This window comes from Mus caroli, unplaced genomic scaffold (genome assembly GCF_978045245.1).
Source record: "Mus caroli unplaced genomic scaffold, Mus_caroli_1 scaffold_16, whole genome shotgun sequence".
NCBI classification, from domain to species: domain Eukaryota; kingdom Metazoa; phylum Chordata; class Mammalia; order Rodentia; family Muridae; genus Mus; species Mus caroli.
Window position 1 is genome coordinate 78,563,949 of NW_028227271.1, and position 19,551 is coordinate 78,583,499.

The 19,551-nt window shown below is 47.5% G+C and overlaps 1 protein-coding gene across 2 annotated transcripts in view; it reads right to left on the bottom strand.

Annotated features, from left to right (window-relative positions):
- Nucleotides 1–19,551, bottom strand: part of Retreg1 (reticulophagy regulator 1) — a 130,052-nt gene that overhangs the window by 38,215 nt on the left and 72,286 nt on the right. Inside the window, exon 1 of one of the 2 annotated variants that reach the window (XM_021183637.3) lies at nt 2,393–2,460. The exons of the other annotated variant lie outside the window; for it this stretch is intronic. The gene's annotated coding sequence lies outside the window, so the exon portion shown is untranslated. Of the gene's footprint in view, nt 1–2,392; nt 2,461–19,551 lie in introns of those variants that run through there. 2 annotated transcript variants of the gene reach the window in all.

Consider the following 19,551-nt stretch of genomic DNA (forward strand, 5'->3'; position numbering starts at 1 on the left):
CATGGCCTCTTTCTTCAATTTGTGTTGAGAGAGAGAGAGAGAGATACATGCACACACACTCATGCATACACACTCCTAAATATATAAATACAACCTCTTTAGTCCATATAATGATTTATATATACACACACACACATATATACATATATGTATACATACATACATACATACATACACACATACAACTTCAGGATGACCACTTGGAACTGGGTTGGTGTTCCTTTCTGAGGAAGACCTATGTCCCCCCACTCTCAGCATTCCTTAGTCATCTGTAGTTCTGTATTGAGGTCTGAGGTTTGTGATGTTCCCTAAGCCTTAAGTGTGGGAACTGTGTTGTGGATGTATCAGTTGGAACTGGGAAACCCACTTCTTATTAGCTTTCAGTGCCACAAAATGCACAGAACCTCACCATTCACAACCCTCGAACAGTTGAGATGTAGCTAATCTGAATTGGCGTGCCGTAAACGCGCACGCCAATTTGCTTTCTAGACTAAATGGAGACTAGAACGTCAAACATCTCGTTAATAACTGTTCTATGGACAGCATGCTGACAGATTGAATATCCTGGCTAATTGCAGTTATGGAAAGCAGTTTCACCTGTTTCTCTTTTTACTTTTTAAAAACTATGTCTGCCTATAGACAATACTGGATTCTATTAGAACAGATCAAGAGTTGCCTCGGCATTGAGGGGCACACACTGCTGCTCTTGCAGCGGGCCTGAGAGGTCTATTCCCAGCACCCACGTGACAGCTCACAGCCACCTGCAAATTCAGTTTTGGGGATCCAACACCCTCTTCTGACCTCTTGAGACACTTGCACACACACATGACGCACAGACATCCATGCAGGCAAACTACCCATAAAATAAAATAAAAATAGAGATAAAGTTTACAGTTACAGTGCTAAAACCACCTTAGCAACTGTTTCAACAACATTCTAGAATTGCTGTTAGTCAGAAGGGACAAAGTAGAGAAATCAAAAGACACAAATAAGGTGGACTCCGAGAGCAGTGCATAGGCCATGTCCACCCTCAGTGTCCTGACTCAGGTCCACTAGGGCTAATACAGAATTCTCTTGCCTACAACAGACTCCACCCCATGTGACTTTATCTTTTCCGGAAGCATCGCACAGGAGGGTTTTCCTCAAAGTTCTTTTCAGCCAAAAATAGCAACTCTGTAAAAACCAACACAGTGACTGTGCCCACCTCTGAGCGTTGTCTCCCCCGTCCTGTCTATTTTCTACAAATATCCCCACCTCGGAGGTGTCTGGAATTCATCTGTTAGAAGCTTAATCTCCAGGTGGGTGGTATTGGGATCTGTGAATGCCCACTGGGTCCTGAGGACAGAAGTTTCATGAACGACTTAGTCTCCTACGAGCTGCTGTGGGTTAGTGATCACACAAGTGGGCTTCAGACACTGCCCACGCCCCTGACTTTCCTAACTCCCAGAAGCATGAGCTAAATGCTTTCCAAGTTACCAAATCCATGGTGTTCTCTTACAGCTCTTACAGTTCTCTTACAGTGGATCATGGGCTAAGGTGGTCAATAAGGTCCATTTCCAGTCAGCCTGAGACAAAGTCTCCAGCTGCACCCCTTACCCTGGGTAACTGACAGGGTGGACCCTTCCACCATAACATTTCCCCCTATCTGACTCCTAAGTTTTATGATAATCCAATATGTCCCTAGTTTCTTGACCCAAGTATTCATAACTTGTATTCTGTCAACTTCTGACAGCCTCATCTGGGACCAAAATACAATTATGTCTTTGCCAGTAAACAATTCAATTTAGTCACTGATTGCGCCACATTTTTGTGCCCTGCATAAACCATATCTGCTGCCCCATCCTAAATAAGACTTGTTAAAGTGAAGCTATGTAGAGAGGCCTGGAGAGACTGCGCAGCCACCCAAGGGATGCTGAAGAAGCACGTCAGCCTAGTGGAGAGTTAGAGGCCAGATGTGAAGTACACGGATCTTCAGAGGAAGAGGGGGGAAGCCAGTAGCATGGGAGAAAGGCGAACAGGAAAGAAGGAACTAGGTAGGCAGAGGGGGCTAACAGAAGCCCAAGATGCCACAGCCTGCCAGAGCTGTGTTCCCTTTCAGCGATGGTGTGTCATTCTGACCCCTGTGGTGACGGTGTATATGCTGACTCACCAAATATAAATTCATTATATGGCACTAATTTTCAAGTTGTAGTAGTTAATGTCCACCTGAACATGTGAAGTTAAGTATACAGTCTCCTCCCTCATGGGCAGGGCTCCGGAGAGGCTGGAGAAGAGCAGCAGGAAGTGGCAGGGAATTCTGAGTGCAGGGGTAGCCTCAGGAAATTGGTGATGAAAAGAAGGCTTTCTGGCAAGCGCTCAGGGAAGAAGCAGGAAGAGAGCAGTCACCCCCTACCTTGAGAATCACATCACCCCACACTAGGATTTCTCTGCTGTGTCCAGCCACGACTGTGACCCATTTCATAACACTGAACTTGGTCTCTGCAAACTTGGCTGTCTTTCCTGGGGGCGGGGTATTGATCACCTGAAACTAGCTTCCTTCCTTCCCAGTCCCTCACCTCCACTGGCCTTTTGTTGACGAGTTTTTGCTACCAGATCAGCTTTGTTCTCCTTCCCACCCTCCCTGTAGCCACACAGGCTCCACTGCCCTCTCTCTCCCCTGCCCCATGCAAAGGCTCCTGTGAAATGCCCAAGAGAACTTAGACCCTTGTGCAGTCTAACTCTTCCCGGGCCAGATTTCCCAGGAGTCAGTCTGTCCTCCACGGGCCTCAGCTGCTCACTCATGCGCACACAGCTCTGTTCTAGGGCAGCGTGTATATCTGAGTGGTATAGTTCCTTGACAGAGAAACCCTAGTTCCAAGAAATTTAGAACAAGCAGCTATCACCGTGAGAGAGCTCTGGCAAGCCTCTCTGCCCTTCGCAAGCATAAGGCAATGGAAAGGTTCCAAGGCCACGAGGGGTGGAGTTAGAGGTCTTTGAGGACAGGGAAGACAGGGGTGACTCAGTGGGGGCGGTGCTCAGTGGAAAACAAACTTTATCTCCGGAGTTTAAACACACAGAGGCAATTATATATAAGCACCTGTTTAATGACGGGCTATGAAATGACTGCAATATGCTGATCTTCCTTATTACATGTTGTTGATGTCAGTGCTAAACATTTCCCTCACTTGAACAACGCTGCTATTTCTTGGCTATGCATTTACACTTCTCTTTTGCAAAGAAGCAAAGCTGAGCTCGAGGTCATCGGCCACACAGCTAGTATAGTTGATCATTTTTGCTGTCATTTTGAAGCTGTGGCTTATATGACAGATAGCTTCCCCTGAAATCCCTCCTTGACCTATGCTTTGCAGCAAAGCAGTGGCCAAGGCCAGGTGAGATCTGCCCATGACTCAGCCTTGGCCCAAGATAAAACATGTCCTCAGACACTAGGGAAATTTTTCCTGAGGCCCCAGGGCATGGGAATCCACACTGCTGGCCAATGTCCCCCAGCCTCTGGGCCTTCGTGAAGAAGAAGCTGTGGCTTCAGAAGTGTTTGCAACAAGGAAGGCCGGGTGTCATGACGATCCCAATGAGTGGGAAAGGAAGAGTTTCCTTTACAGGACCCTCACTGCTTCTCCACCAATGATATGAAAGGCTGCTATTTATGCATGGCTTTCATTGGCTGCTGATAAGCCAACTATCTCAGTAGAGCAGTGCTCACCTCAAGTTCTCACGAACAGGACAACTTGAAAGGACCTCGTATGCCATTTTGTTCTAAGAACAAAAATCCCTTTGTCTCAGCCATTTGGGTGTTGCAGGAACAGAATATCTGGCAATGAGTATCTCATTCAGGGTATCTATTGCTGTGATGACACACCATGACCAAAAGCAACTTGGGGGAAAAAAGGATTATCAGGCCTACACTTCTACGTTGTAGCCCATCCCTGAGGGGAGCTAGGACAGGGACTCAAACCCGTAGGCAGGAGTTGATGCAGAGGCCAAGGAGGGATGCTGCTTACTGACTTACTCACCATGGCTTGCTCAGTCTGCCTTCTTATAGAACCCAGGACAGTCAGCCCAGGGATGGCACCACTTACACAATGGGCCCTCCCATATCAATCAATAATTAAGAAAATTAAGGCTTGCCTACAGCCTTATCAACAACATTTCTCAGATGACTTTAGTTTGTGTCAAGGTGACATACATCTAGCCAGGACACTGGGTAATTCATAAAGTAAGAAGTTTGATTTCCTATATTTCAGGAGGCTGGTAAGTCCAAGGTCAAGGCACCCACATCTGACAAGTGTCTGCTGACTGTCTTAGCCTGCAGTGAAAGTCAGAAAAGCAAGAGGATGTATCCAAGAGAAGGGGGTGAGACTCCCCTCTTCACCAGGATGCCCCTGCCACAGCAATGCGGTAAACCTATCAATATTAATGCACTTATAAAGCAGAACCCACACAGGCACCCCCTAAGGGTCTCCTTCCCCAAGTCACCAACACAGTTCAGATCACAGTGCCCTGCAATGGACCATGAGCTATAAAACCAAAATTTCAATCTTGATAAACTGAGCCCAGTACACATTACTAGGGCTGTTCATGACTCCCTGATCACATGCTAGCATCTTGAAACAATGTGCTCCAAGATGCACCATCCACTCCTGGGAGTGCACACCAATCTGTTACTGTGGGCTATGTTGAATCATGTTGGTTATGACAGAACAGCCATAAGGACAGCACAGAGATGGGTGTATACCCTGTCATGAGCCCTACCAGCTTCCTACACATTCAAAAGAAGTCGAACCAAAAAGCTAACACCGGTCCATCACCATGAGCTAGACTCTAGAAACTGTTTCTCAGTAGCTTTCTCACTAACTCTTCCCCGCCCCCCCCTCCCCCCCGGGATCCCATTCAGGGCAGCACACTGTAGTCAAGTATTAAATCCACAGACACTCAGAAATGATGAGAATTGCTGGGGTCTCTCCTGTGTTTTCATGAGGTCCACTAAGTTCTGGTGGGTCCTGTAGGTAGCTTCCTGTTTGGGTTTGTCTCCTGTTTTACTCAGCATTAGACTGAGAGTCAGCAAGAAACCTTGAAGCTGGCAGCATCAGCTCACACAGTGTTCAGAGGGCCCACATGACTGACCACTGGTCATGTCGAATGGATCACTTGGCAGAGGCAGTGTTTTCAGATAGGCACACTGTCAAGCCGCCATCTTTTCTTTCCCTACTTAATCCAATCTACGCTCAAAGAATTAAAGGTGAGGCTCAAGGGACCAAAGTCTTAAGGCCTATGCAACGGAGTGTGGGCATGTAGGAGGGGCTCTTCTCTCCTCCATTGCTCCAACCTATGAACCCGGGTTCCGGTCTTCTGCTCTCTGCATGATTTAATGCCATAGTTCCAGTCACAAAGTTGATTTTGTCCCTGACTGAACATTGATTCTCTAACCCCTCACATGAGCTAAAGGCCATCTCTGTGGTTGTCACACTTGTCCACTTGACACTGCCCTCATGACAAGTGAGACACTGAGTTCCTTCCAAAGTGACTCCATCTCCTTCCTACCTGGTGTCAACACCAGCCAGGAGACAACCTCAGCAGCCAGCAGCTAGGGGACAGTGACACAAATGGGCAGTAAGTGTCTGCAGTCCACACATATATCCATCCCTATGAATGCACATGATAGAGGATGCTGTACAGGCTCACGCATTCTTGGGGTATGAGCTGTGTCCACGGAATGGGCCCTGTGAACTCTTTCCAGTGTGCTCCCATGAAGCCAAGAGTAACAAGCTGTCATTTTCCCCCCAACTTTGACAAAATCTCCAAAAACTTCAATACACCAAGCCCTGATTTCCTCGCCAGGTGGGTCATCCGTCCCGACCTTCTATGTTTGTCTTCTCTAGAGACGATTAGATGAAGCCCATGGCTTAAAAATAAAACAAAATTTGGCCTCACTGCATGCGCCTACTTTTAGCACTAAACCATGGCAAGCTCCCACACAGCTCCCCGGGAGTTTTCACAGCGGATTCCCACCGGTAGCTTTGCCTTCAGCCTTATCCACAGCCAACACAAATATTTTCTCTTCAACTCGAGTTCATGTTTTCTGCTTAGTTTTTGTTTTGTTTTGTTTTGTTTCATGAGACAAAATCACAAGCCATACTAAAAATGTCAAAGTACAGTGGCCCTGCTCGGACTCCTCCTGAGCTGGCTCCTCTGGCCAGGAAGGCAGTTAAAATGTAAGGATCAACTCAGTCCTAAATATAAGTTGAGAGCAAAGGAACGCCGTGTGTCAGAAGCTTTACGAGAGGTCAGAGAACAGCACGAGCCCCGTCATGTGCAAGCAAGGACATCGTGTTTACGCTGCTCCGAAGGGCAATGGCTGTCCCTTCTCCCCATGGCTGTGCACCTGGCCTCGTGTGAGAAAACAGACAGGAAGTTCCTGTCAACAGCGACAAAGCAGCCTTGTCTGAGTTCTGTGTGGTGACAGAGAGTGACCACTAGCCCCATAGCTACAGAGGAAGGCTACTCTCAGGCCAGTCTGCTTAAGACTGAGGCTGGAAAAGACGAAGTCGCTCCTGGACTACCCCCATGAGCATGACAACTGTCAGGGTAAGACTTGGGCACAGAGAAGTAAATCCTGGGTTCCAAAGAGCATTAGCTAAATTTCTCAGGGAAATGCAACAACAGGATGGACACATACACAGACTGACTTAAGGGAAAAACAAAACAAAACAAAAAAAAAAAAACAACAAAAACACCGTTCCTGTACTCAGGAGAGAGAGGGTTGGCAAGGCTGACCTCTATAGGACAGAACAGCAGGCTGGACAGCCCAGCAGGAGAAACTCCAAGACAGAGTCTAATCACAGTCTGAAGGGCAGACTCCTCCAGTAGACATCAGTCTGCTCTCAAGGCTTTCAAACACTGGCTGGACAACGTCCACCGCAGTTATGAAGTAGGAGTTGCTGTATTCACAGTTCACTGCTGAGCTTATTCTATCTAAAAAGTCCTTTACAAGGGCATCATAATGGGTGTCTGATCGAACAGATACGCACTGTAGCCTAGATGAATTCACACCTTTTTATTTTTATTCTATGTGAGTATTTTGCCTACGCTGTCTGTGAACCACTTTCATGCAATGCCTGCAGAGGCCAGAAGAGGGCGTCAGAACCAATGGAGCAGAACTATAGATGGCTGGGAGCTACCACGTGGGTTCTGGGAATTGAACCCAGGTCCTTGATAAGAAGCAGCAAGTGCTCTTAAATACAAAGCCATCCCTCCAGTCCCCTTACATGTACACAAATTTAAACACTGCACTGGGGGAAGCTCCCAGTGTTCATAGGGGGCAGATTACTGTGCTTGTCAAATGGACCAAGAAGATTATAGGCAAGCATTCACTCTCTTTCCAAGAAAAAAAAAAATCTGACCAAGAAAATCTGACTCTTTGGAACAGACAAGAAAATTCCAAGCTCTGTTCACTCATTAGCACTCATTTGTTGGAAACCCTCTGCACAGATCCCAAGAGGCATTGCAATCATACACCAGCTATGGAGGTGTCGATGGGTTCAGATGCCAAGGATCTAAGGCAAGAAGGAGGCTTACAGATGTCATGCCCAAACTGCAGGACAGAGGGACTATCAGCAAACAGCTCGCTCTGCGATGTGTTGTCAGATCCCTGTAGGCAGTGAAGACTTACCCGTTGTGGAGAGGCGTGTGGGACCAATTTGGCTAAAGAAAATTGCTTCTCCCAGTGACAACACAGTAGTGGCTGATCAGACCAGGGATAAAAATGCCAGGTTCCCTGTTCCCAGTCTGAGATTTGGGGTGCCACTGTATGGCTGTCCTGGCTCTAGAGAGTCCCGTAGGGGTCAGTTGAAGGTCTTTATCTAGCCTTCTCCCCCTTTCCCACCCCTCCTCCCTGAAGGTGATTCCTTGCCTATTCCTTGACACAGTTTTGCCTCAGCAACTTAGTGTCAGCCTCTGGGGGTTCCTAGAGAGGACAGTGCATCTAAGTCACTCGCCCAGGGGTCAAGATGGACGTGCTGGTACATGGGAGATCTGCAGTTCTATCTGAGCAGGCTCTGGGTGGAACTAAAAACAACCCACCACATAAGGCCATGTGAGGCACAGCCGGTCACACGGGCAGGGATTTATAGGGTTGTGTAAGACTTCAAATTCCAGAGTCCACCTTTTACATCTGAAGACAAGACAGAAAAATGCTTTGTTCTGTCTTCAGACAGCCCTCAGAACCAAGATATACACAAGAATGGTAGCTGCCATCTCTAACCGCAGAATTTTGGAGGCACCGACAGGAGGACGGGCATAACTTTGAGACCAGCCTGGGCTATAGAGTATGTCATAAGCCAGTCTGAACTACAAGAGCGAGAGACCCTTTCTCCAAACCAAAACACAAAAGCACGGTGTAGCCACAGGTTCGGGATCTGCTAGACTCTGCCAGGGCAAGCCTGTTTAGGTACTTCGAACGAAACAGAGCTGAGGAAGGAAAAGCCATGGAGACGGCACCCGATGATGCTTGTCAACGGTATGGAAGTTACCACAGAAAATAGATTAAGAACAGTAATAACAGCAACAGTGGTAATCAAAAAAAAGTATCGCGTATTTCATAAGGCTTGGGTGTGAGGAATGCACTCAACATCAGAAAGGCAAAGTGTCATACAAATAAGAAATAATACGATTGTTTCTTCAGTACAGCCTGTGGTCGGATGATAAAAGAGAGATGGAGTGATTTCAAACCTAATAAAAACATCACCAACTCCAATTCTCAGAAGCGCTCTGTCATGATTTAAAAGGTGAAAGAAATCGTTCTGGAAAACACATCAGTCTCAAAGAGGAGCCGGAGTCACTAAAACTCCAATGCAGAGAACAGCAGAAGGAACACCGTAGAACTGATAGCAGTGTGAACGTGGCGATACAGAACATAGCAAAGCACCGGAAAGAGGTGTGACTTCATATGCACCACAGACCTGAATGCGCCTCTGTTGAATTTATATTCCTGGGTGTCTACATTCTTGAGCTGGCCAACAGATTCCCCAAGAGATTGGCAGTGGAAGGGGGGCCACGGATATCTTATGCAGGTGGGTATTCAAGATCACGTTATGCCAGGCATTCGTTGCCTCTCAGTGGACCAGGAAGCCTTCAGTGGACCAGGCTCATCAGGCTCAAGAGAGGGGGAGGGGTTAGAGGGGTAACAGCTGAGCTTTGGCCACCCACAGTACGGCAGAGGCATCTGAGACACATAAAGAGGAAAGAGCCAAGAGGGTTTACTGAGGGAGGAAGCTGTGTGTTAGCAGACAGGTGGACTCAACATCTTCACACATCAGAACGCTATGTAGTCCTTGAAAGCTTGCTTAAGGGGAACAGCGGATGGTGTGGGAGGCCTGACATACCCTGAGGAGACTGCAAACTTCTGTAGGAAGGGCCAGATAGTAAACACTCTCGGTTTGCAGCCCAGACGGTATCTGTCACAACCGCTCAGCTACAGTTATCACAAGAAGCAGGCATAGACCGTGTGTAAGCAGGAGTGTGGGCCAGAGTCTGCAACGCTTGTGTTTTACACATCACACACACACATACACACACACACACACTTACTTCCCACTCAACTCATGAAAGAACGTGTTGTCTGCTTGAAAACTGAGTTCTATAACACCATCTGCAAGGAAGAGGGGACCCCACACTTTTTTTGATTTAATAAGAGTGCTGGGATGGTTTGAATGAGAAATGTCTCCTATAGGGGACACGTTTGAACATCTGGTCCCCAGTGGGTGGCACTGTTTGGAAAGGTGATACAACCTTGCTGGAGCAGGGGCTGAGAAGTGTCTAGCCTTGCCCCACTCCAAATCGGGCTGGCTTTGTGTTTGCTGGGACACAACTTCTCAGCTTCCCTGTTCGTTTGGTTTTGCTTTTGTTTTGAGATAGGGTCTCACTATGAAGCCCTAGCTGGGCTGGAATTTGAGAGCTAGGCCAGGTTGGCCTTGAACTCAGATCTACCCACCTCTGCTTCCTGAGTGCTGAGATTAACAATGAACACCACCACACCTAGCTAATTAGGTTCCTAATGCCAGGTTTTTTTTTTTTTTTTTTTTTTTTTTTTAGCTAATTTCTTTATGTTGTTAATTGCATTGCTACATTAATGCAATTAGTACTGTCCCTAGTCTTGGGTCTTATGTATTTGTTTGTTTGTTTGTTTGCTTGCTTGCTTGTTTTGGTTTTTCAGACAGTGCCTCACTATGTAGCCTAGGCCGGCCTCAAATTTGCAATCTGCCTGCCTTAGCCTGATCAGTGTTCAGATAAAGGGCATGTGCTGTCACACCTGACTGCAAACTCTAATATGCATTAACAGTTTCCCTACATATGTATTCCTCTTTCTCTTTTTAAAATCTCGTCCTCTGTTTGTTTTGGGTGTGGGGATATGTGTTAATGCGGGCATACATGTGCTAGGAACCACATGTGGAGCTCAGGGGCAACTGTGAGGGTCAGTTCACCTACCTAGTTTGAGACAAGGTCTCGTGTATGTCAAGCTAGCTGGCCCACGAGCTTCTGAGGATTTCTTCTCTCTGTCCCCCGTGTCTTGATGGAGGGCTGAGATTACAAGCACACACTTCTGCATCTGGCTTCACAGAGGAGTCAAACTCAGCTCCTCATGTTTGCACAGCAAGCCTTGTATCCATTGAGCCCTCTCCCCAGCCCTGGGCAATGTAACACTTTCCATCTTAGAAGGACACTCCTTAAGCACAAAAGTAAACAACTCAAAAGCTGCAGGAAGGCCCTGAAGCCAAACAGATTCATTAGCTCCCTCCCTCTCCATGCTTTTACAAGCGAAAGGGACTTTTAAGAGCTACTCTCAGAAAAGCTGTGTTGCCTAGAAGCTTGTCAGACCAGTCAAACTGCCTGGAAGAGGCTCAGACCAGCTGAGCTGCCTGTAAAGGGCACTTTCCAACCTGTTGAGTTGCTGCAGATTGTGAGGTACACCCTAGGTTTCCAGCTCTTAACTGTCACCCATGCTGGGTGACACCGATGCCATTTCTACTCCTGTAACTCTTCACCCATAGTCCTGTAAGTAACCCCAATAAAACTCATCACTTCCCCAAGGTAGACATTGGTCCTTACTTTGATCTGTCTTCAGTAGCCTATCTGGAGTAAATAGTTCTCATCTCCACCGGAATACTGTCACACAATAACCTGTACTATCAATCAGAGAAAAATCTTCAAGTGAAAATAATATATAAGTCTGAGATTCTATCCTTAAAATCCAACAGGTGGAAACAAAGTCTGAGACTGTTCACGATGTCCTTTCATGGACGACTGTTTTTGCGTTGTTTTGTTTTGTCTTGTTTTAGGCTATTTAGTATGAAAACACAAGGAAGGCCATCGGATCGCAATGTCCAAGTCAGTAACTGACAAGAAATAACTTATAGTTGCGTGTCAATGACCTGGGGTGAGGATGAGGGTGCCTATGTGAGGAAGAGGGAAGGCTGTTTTTGACTGCATTGGCTGAGTCTCTGGAAAAAAGATTGCATCTTGAATTAGCAGCTTGCCTTTGCTCTCCAGATAAATATTGTGTTGCTAGGACCTAGACTGCCCTGCCACGTGGGTCACCCTGTCATATAATTAGCCTCTTATCATATCAGGCGCCAATCAAGCGAGAAGCATTCGCTGCTAATGTGGTAATTCAACAATAAGAAACTGTTTGCATATTCCACCACCCACCAGAGATGCACAGCATGGTTACAAGTCATTGCTCCGCAGCAAACAGCTGCCCCTCACTGTCAATCAGACACCTGGATGTCAAGGTTTTAGCCACCAGCCATTTGGGCTGATTCTTCCACGTTCTCGAGTGCTTAGCTCCCTGTTCCACCTATCCAGGGGCCACTGAATGGAGCACAGAATCAATTGAAATTGTCCTTTTGGTGTGAAGAGAGCAGGCTCTTTCCAGCCTTGTCCAGCCTGCATGGTCAATGGATGATGCTTTTACCTTTCTCAAAGCCTAAGTCAACTCTACGTAAAGCCTGAGGCAGCCTGCAAGGAGCCCACAGTGCTATGCCCTGAACTCAACACTGCCCAATTCTGCTGGTCCCAGAAGCCATGCAACTTTAGCTCTGCTGGGTCTCCTCATGCCCCTCTCCCCACCAGGCATGGACCCTCTTAGGTGCCCTATGCTCACCTCCATCTCGAAGACTGCTTCCACGGAGCCCACCTGGCTACAGTCCTCCTCTGCTGTCCCTCCTAAAGTGCATTTGCTTGTCTGTGCAGCTGTAACTCTGCCTGAGCAGGACCCAATTGAAGGGCAGTGTCACTGACGTTACCTCACTGTGGTGGGAACGGGACACGTACTTTCAAGGGGGCATTTCTGCCAAGTGACTCTGACAACATGACTGCTTAGGTTCTCTGTGATCTTGGGCAAATGGTTTGCCCCTCTGCAACTGTTTCCTTCACCAGCATAACAGGGATAAAAAAAAACAGTTCTTCATATAGTTGCTTCAAAGGGTCTATAGGGAAATGTATGCGAGGAAAAGTCTATATATGACTGGCTTAGACAACGTACACAGATGGAAGGAGACTAACGTGCGTATACAGAGCAACAAAGCCAGACACCCTCATCCCACACAGGTGTCTGTTTAAAAGGAATACTCAAGATGAATAGAGAGATGGTTCAGTGGTTAAAAATGCTTCCTGCATTCTAAAGGACCCAAGTTCAGTTCCCAACACCCACACTGGTCTCTGTAGGCTCATGTGAACATGGCACAAGTGTGTGTGTGTGCGCGCGTGTATACACAAATATATTTGATAAAAAATATTCAAGAGATACAAAGAGCCACCCACGTACCTTCCTCACCTCTGTGTCCTATCATATTATCTCCTGTTTTCTTTCCTCAAAATTTCAACAAGAAAGCAAGGTCAAAAGGAGGGAAAAGGGTGTGGGGAGCGACCTCGGTGGGTGAGGCACAAGGATGTGAATTTCAGTCCTTAGCATTCACACAAAGCCTGGGTGCTGTGGCACACGGGCTTGCTGGCCAGCCAGCCTAGCTGAAATAGAAAGTTCCAGGTCCCATGAGAAACCCTGCCTTAAAAAAGAAGAATGAAGACACACATTGACCTCTGGCCTCTCTGTGTACATACATATATATGCAACATATATTCAAAATAATTAATAAACACATTTTTTTAAAAAAGGAAGGGAGAGTGAGTCCCAGATGCTAGTTTCTTGTCTGTTTATGTTTTTTCATTTTAATTGCTCCCTTACTGACCCTTGCTGACAAGCAATGACAGCAGCCAGTGTGGTCTTGCTAGGCTCCAGGTCCTCTGCTGGCTACTATACAAACCCTTAGGCTGTCTTGAAGAAAGTGTGCTTAGCTGTTCCGGAGCTAAGAAGGACGATGTCAAGAGAGGCTTAGCATCCTGTCCCAGGTCACAGAACTTTTAAACAGCAGAGCCAGGGCTATGTTTTCCTTTCCTGGAATCACCCACTGTAGCAACAGCTACACGCTCGCCGTATATGCTTATTAATGACATCAGCTGGTTATAGGAATAACTCGTTTAATGGGTGTTTACTCACTTCCAATTGCAGGACAGGCATCAGGATTAGAAGTGGCCTCTGCTGTCACCAAGTTTTAGTCTGCTGGCAACAGAGACGGATCAACAAATAATTAAAGAACAGTGTGATAGAGGCTATTACAGCAGGGAAAGTACTGGATGACATGGGACCTCACAGCCAGCCCAGGGGTCAGCCTTGGAGGGCTGTGGGCTGCACAAAGGCCTTCCAAGGGAGGCCTGCCCCTGAGCAGTGGACTGAGAGTGGAGAGTCCACATGGAAGTCAGATACCTGACTGTACCACACCTGATGTAAGCAGAGAGAGTTGGCAAAGCTGAAAGGAGGCAGGGGGAACACAATCACCAAACAGGACACCACTGAGTTGCCTTTAGGAAGGCTTCCACATGCCTTTCCCCTGAACTACAAGGCTCCTTCCCTCAATGGCAGTGGGGAGGGTCAGACCCTCTGTCCTGGGCCTGCCCTAGAAAAGTGTCACAGAGGGAACTGACCCAGAGTCTCCATGGTCTCTGGGATGGAAGGCACAGAAAGACAGCTTCCAATAGAGACCAGATGACGCTGAATTCTAGGGGTTGTCACTCTGTGAGTGGGGCCACTATGTATGTGATGGCAGTCATGTAGACTACTGAGATTTCCTAATTTACTAGTGCTCAAAGGTTGCTCTGTTTATTTTGCACCTCTCTCTCCTCTCTCTCTCTCTCTCTCTCTCTCTCTCTCTCTCTCTCTCTCTCTCTCTCTCTCTCCCTCTGTCTCTCTCTCTCCCTTCCTCTCTTCCTCCTTCTTCTCCTTCTCCTCCCTCCCTCTCCCTTCCTCTGCCCCCACCCCCTTTAATCCGATGCTGGGTCTGGGTCTATGAAGACAGGTCGAGGACGACAGAAGCCATCATACGGATGCCGATGCAAACTCAGGGTTTGCAGAGGGTGCCCCTGTTCCCTGTTGCCTGCTCATCTCTGAAGAGCTCCTCCTCATCATCCATCCATGCAGAGCCCCCACATGAAGTCTGAGTGTGAATCTGTCTTGGCAAAGCCAATCTTTGTTTTGTAAATGGTTAGGATCAATATATTACAGCTTCTCTAAGAGATTCATGTGAAATTTAAACCAACTTAATGAATAAAACCCAAGATGCTTGTCCTAGATGCTAGGCTTGAGAACTGAAATTAGCAAGAACCTACATACTTAAGCAGTTGACAACATTCCCAAATGTCTTAAAGCCTCTAAGATTCCTTTACACACTTAACCTGCAAGCATCATCCTTTTCCTCCTCATCTCCCAAGAAAAAGGCCCATGCTTCAACATCAAGAAAGAATGTCCAAAGGTGCCCCACCCTGCGAACATGCAGACCTAAGCCTTTCTCAACTGATGCTCAGAAACGGGCATCCCTCCAAGGAAACTGGCAGAGGTCCCATGGGTGGAAAAGCCCAGTACAGTTTCTCAAACCTGATTTATCTGCAAGTTCCTAGTGACTTCTAAGATGGACTTGCTCAGACTGGTTTAAACAGAAAGTAATTGAGACCAGTGAGGTAGCTCATCGGATAAAAATGTCTTTGCCTCCAAGCCTGAGTCTGGTCCCTAGAAGCCGCCTGGTAGAAGGAGAGAGCTGAGTCCTGCTAACTGTCTGACCTCCACATACATGCTGTACATCCACATGCATAAACAAACAAACAAATGTAAAAATGTTATACAGAAAGGATTGTTTGCCGGGCCACGACTGAGTTCACAAATGTGACCCAATCACTCCAAAGCAGTGCTCTACTGGAAACCCCAGTGGCCATATGGGCTCATAAAGCCCCCGCCAACGCTAGACCCCTTAGCACTTGGACATTTGAGAAAAGAATGCGTTGACCCCCATCTGTGCTGTAATGGCTGATTCCTTTAAGCTTGCTTCTCCCGTTCCCAGCATTTGTCTGACCCGAATGCATCTGGTGGGTTGTTCCACCGTGGCAGGCTTGCACTTCCCCTTTGGAGGCAGGAAAGTAAGTTCAGCCTATCTTTCCAAAAGGATCGAACTCCTCTACAGGAAAACACCTGCAAACACCTGAGTACCCATCAAGAATGGCACAGTCTCTCCATACCCAACAGCTAACACCGCAGATGCTCAGAGAATGTTCACATGAGCTAAGACTTCAGTTATGAATCTGGTTCCTCCTGTCCACAGCCACTCTAAGCTATGAGTTACCCACTGATTTGAGTGGTGTGAGCAGGGTCAAAAGGGGACCTCCCCAAGGTTATCATGCACAAGTGCTCAGGGCTCCTCACTTGTCCCGCTTCACTGCAGAGTGGTGGGGAAGAGAGACGCCATGCTTGCTCACTCCGGCAGACCTTATCAGGGCCAAGACAATCATGCAGTAATGAGTCAATCCACAGGGGCAGCCCGGGTATTTCTGAACCCATATCAACATTCACACCTCGGGTCCAGCCAGCTCTCACTCTCCCAAGCTGTCACTAGCCATTTTCCATGGGGGACTCCTAACCTCTCCTTTATATGTTTGCTGAGAGAAGTCGTCAGAAAACTGCTGTGTACATATACTGTCTGCTCCACTGCATGCTCTCCCCTGTCAGACCTCAGCAGGAACTGTCTTCTGTTTACATTCTCTTCTTTATAAAGCAATAGTCTCTATTATAGGAGTCAAGTCACGCATACATTAGGCATTTGGAGGGGGGGTAATTTTCTTTATTTATATTTCAAATGTTTTCCCCTTTCTAGGTCTCCCCTTCGGAACCTCCTCTATCCCTTCACCCTCCCCCTGCCTCTGTGAGAGCGCTCCCCCACCCACCCACTCCCATCCTTCCACCCTGCCATTCCCTTACACTGGGGCATCGAACACCCTCAGGTTCAAGGGCCTTTCCTCCCACTGATGTCCAACAAGGCCATCCTCTGCCATATATGTGGCTAGCACCATGAGTCCCTCCATGTGTATTCTTTGGTTAGTGGACCAGTCTCTGGGAGCTCCGGGGGGTCTGGCCTGTTGACACTGTTGCTCCCACCATGGGGCTGCAAACCCCCTCAGCTCCTTTGGTTTCTTCTCCAACTCCTCCATCGGGCACCCCTTCACTCAGTCCAGTAGTTGGCTGCGAGCTGACTACTAAGTGCTGCACTGCAACAAGGCCTGGAAATTTAGGGTATGGGGGGGCGGTAGCCCCACCTCCCAGGGTTGACACTAGATGAATGAAGATGCTTATAAAACCTGATGAGAAGCTGCTGTTGGACACTGGGGTTCTAATAACTTAAATTGAAGCAGAAAGACTGCTGGGAATGGTGGCACACACCAGCCATCCCAGGACGTGGAAGGAAGTCAGGGCCAGAAGAATTTAAGTCCAAGACAAGCAGGGGTTGTAGAGTGGGAACAAGACAAGGGTATATGACAAGACCCTGTCAACACAAGAATGTGAACACACACACTCACACTGCAGAATACCTCTCACTGTGTTTTCATTTTTCACCGTATATCATCCACTCCTGGGCTGTTGGTCAAGGTCAGCCCTTGAAAGATGGCAAGGCTGCACTTAACGTCCGATGTCAAGTGCAAAGAACATGTTCCAAGGATGGGCGCTGTGGTCTCAAGTACACACCGTCTCGGGCTGAAACAAGAGCCACCTTGTGTTTCGGCACACCCTCACCTCACAGGAGACACTGACCAAGAGCTGGCTGTTGGCTGAGTCCTTTTATCTCCTCTGGAGCCTGTCCCTGGAAGGAAAGTAGTGAACTCTCACCCACTTCGCTGTGCTCCCTTGACTTGGTCCAGCCAGCCAGTTTGCATAGGGCCCAATTGTGCCTCCTACCAGAGGTGGACATAAAGCCAGTGAGTGGAAGGGTTTCTCCTGAGAGACACTCCTGCCCAATTCGCTAGAGCCTAGCAGTATTGATAAGAGCGCAGACTCACTCTCTACTTCTGCAACCATGAAGAATCGTCTTGCTTGAATTACCATCAAGAGCACGAGGGGATCTCCTTGCAAAACCACCTTACAGCCCCAGCTCATCCTGCAGAGCAGGAAATGCCTACACTTTAAACACAAGGACACGAAGCACGACTCTATCTCTCATCTCTTTTGTTTTGTTGTTGGTTGGTGCGTTGTAGAGACAGGATCCTCCTATATAACCTTAGCCAGCTTGGTACTCACTCAAAACTCAAGACCAGGCAATCCTCCTGCCTCAGCTCCCTATGTGCTCAAGTGCTAGGATTACAGGTTCACAACACCAAACTCATTTTCTGTCCCATTTCCATTACACTCTGACAATTATTCTGCGTCACATCCAATAGAAAATATTAACTATTGTGCAAAACTGTATCCGATGAAACACCACGGATCACGCAGAGGTGCAAGGTGTAGATAATGCCAAAGTAAATGGATGTTTTAGAGTAGAAGATGTGTGTCAGGAACTAATGGGGTTCAAAATCCATCCCCTGCCTTTGTCGTACGGTAGCATCCTTGAGGAAGAAGACAATGCTTTCTAACATGGCTTGGTTTTCACCAGCTATTGAGACACATGGAGCACAGAGACTGAAGATAAGAGGACAAGTTTAGAGTCAGCCTGGTCTACATGGTAAGTTATAGCCAGCCAGAGATGCATGGTGAGGGATTTGTCCAAAAAGAGCAAAAAGAATGAAAGAAGGGCAAAAGAATGAAAGACAGAAACAAACCAACCAAGGATCTCCTTGAGGGTTTTCAGAGATGACCTTTGAGTGAGAAACTACCTAGAGGCCAAGGAAGCACAGCTGGACCCTCGGTTGACTTCCTATCCTAACAGTCCTGAGATGCTGAGTCCTGGTACAGGGCTGTGTAGACTGGAGAATCCATGAACATTGGGTCCTGGCATCTGATGAAGGCCCTGTGTTGTATCGTGATGTGGCACCAAGCTGCCCTGTGCCAGACTGGGTCTCCCCTCTGCTCAGCACACTAGGGACATTATGCAGATCTCACATAATTTCATCTAATCACAGTCACTCCCTAGAAGTCCCACCTCTAAATGCCATTAACGTGTGAACTCGGACATTAAATTTTTAACACACGAAACCTTCTGGGGAACGTTTTTAACCACAGGCCTTACTACTGGCAAGAGGGTTAGGCAAAACAGTCTAATACCAGGGCTGGGAAGATGCCTCAGTGAGTAAAAAGGACTTTCACCAAACCTCATGACCTGAGTTCAATCCCCAGGGCCCACAGGCTGGAAGAACAACAGCAATTTCTTCACACTGTCCTCTGATGTCCACATGTGCACCACAGCACACAATAAATAAATAAAAATATCTACATTGTTTTGAAAGGTCTAATGTCAATTGATTTCCCTTGACCAGCTCCAATTCATCCTCACCCTGTCTGTCGCTCCCCCCCCCCACCCCCGCTGGCAGAAGAACCCATCTAACTTAGCTGGATGAGTCTAACAGCTCTTCTCAGAGAGAGGCTCTACCACACATGTTAGAGACTTCTGAGCCCTTTAATCTCACTATAATGTCTGAAATTAAATACCATTTCCTATACCCTAAAGGAATGGGATCTCAAGATCTTTTTTGTTTGTTTGTTTGTTTGTTTGTTTGTTTGCCGAGACAGGGTTTCTCTGTGTAGCCCTGGCTGTCCTGCAACTCACTCTGTAGACCAGGATGGCCTCGAACTCAGAAATCTGTCTGCCTCTGCCTCCCGAGTGCTGGGATTAAAGGCTTGTGTCACTACTGCCCAGCGGGATTTCAAGATCTTATTCCTTGCTAAAGGGCAAGTCCTTGGAGAGAGAGAGAGAGAGAGAGAGAGAGAGAGAGAGAGAGAGAGAGAGAGAGAGAGAGAGAGAGAGCTCTTAAAAAAATGCATGTGGGTCTCAGGTACCATGTGTCAGAGAGTCGTCTCCACCTCTCCACATGATGTGGCTGCTGTGTTTTTGACAGCGTTCAGGGCAAACACCAGGGAGAGGAAGCACAATTAGAGCAGGAACTCTCTGCCTTTGGCTATAGTCACAGAACCACTGCGTTTTAGCAGGGGTAGGAACTGAGATCAGCACAGCCCAGTCCCTCCATTTTACCACAGCC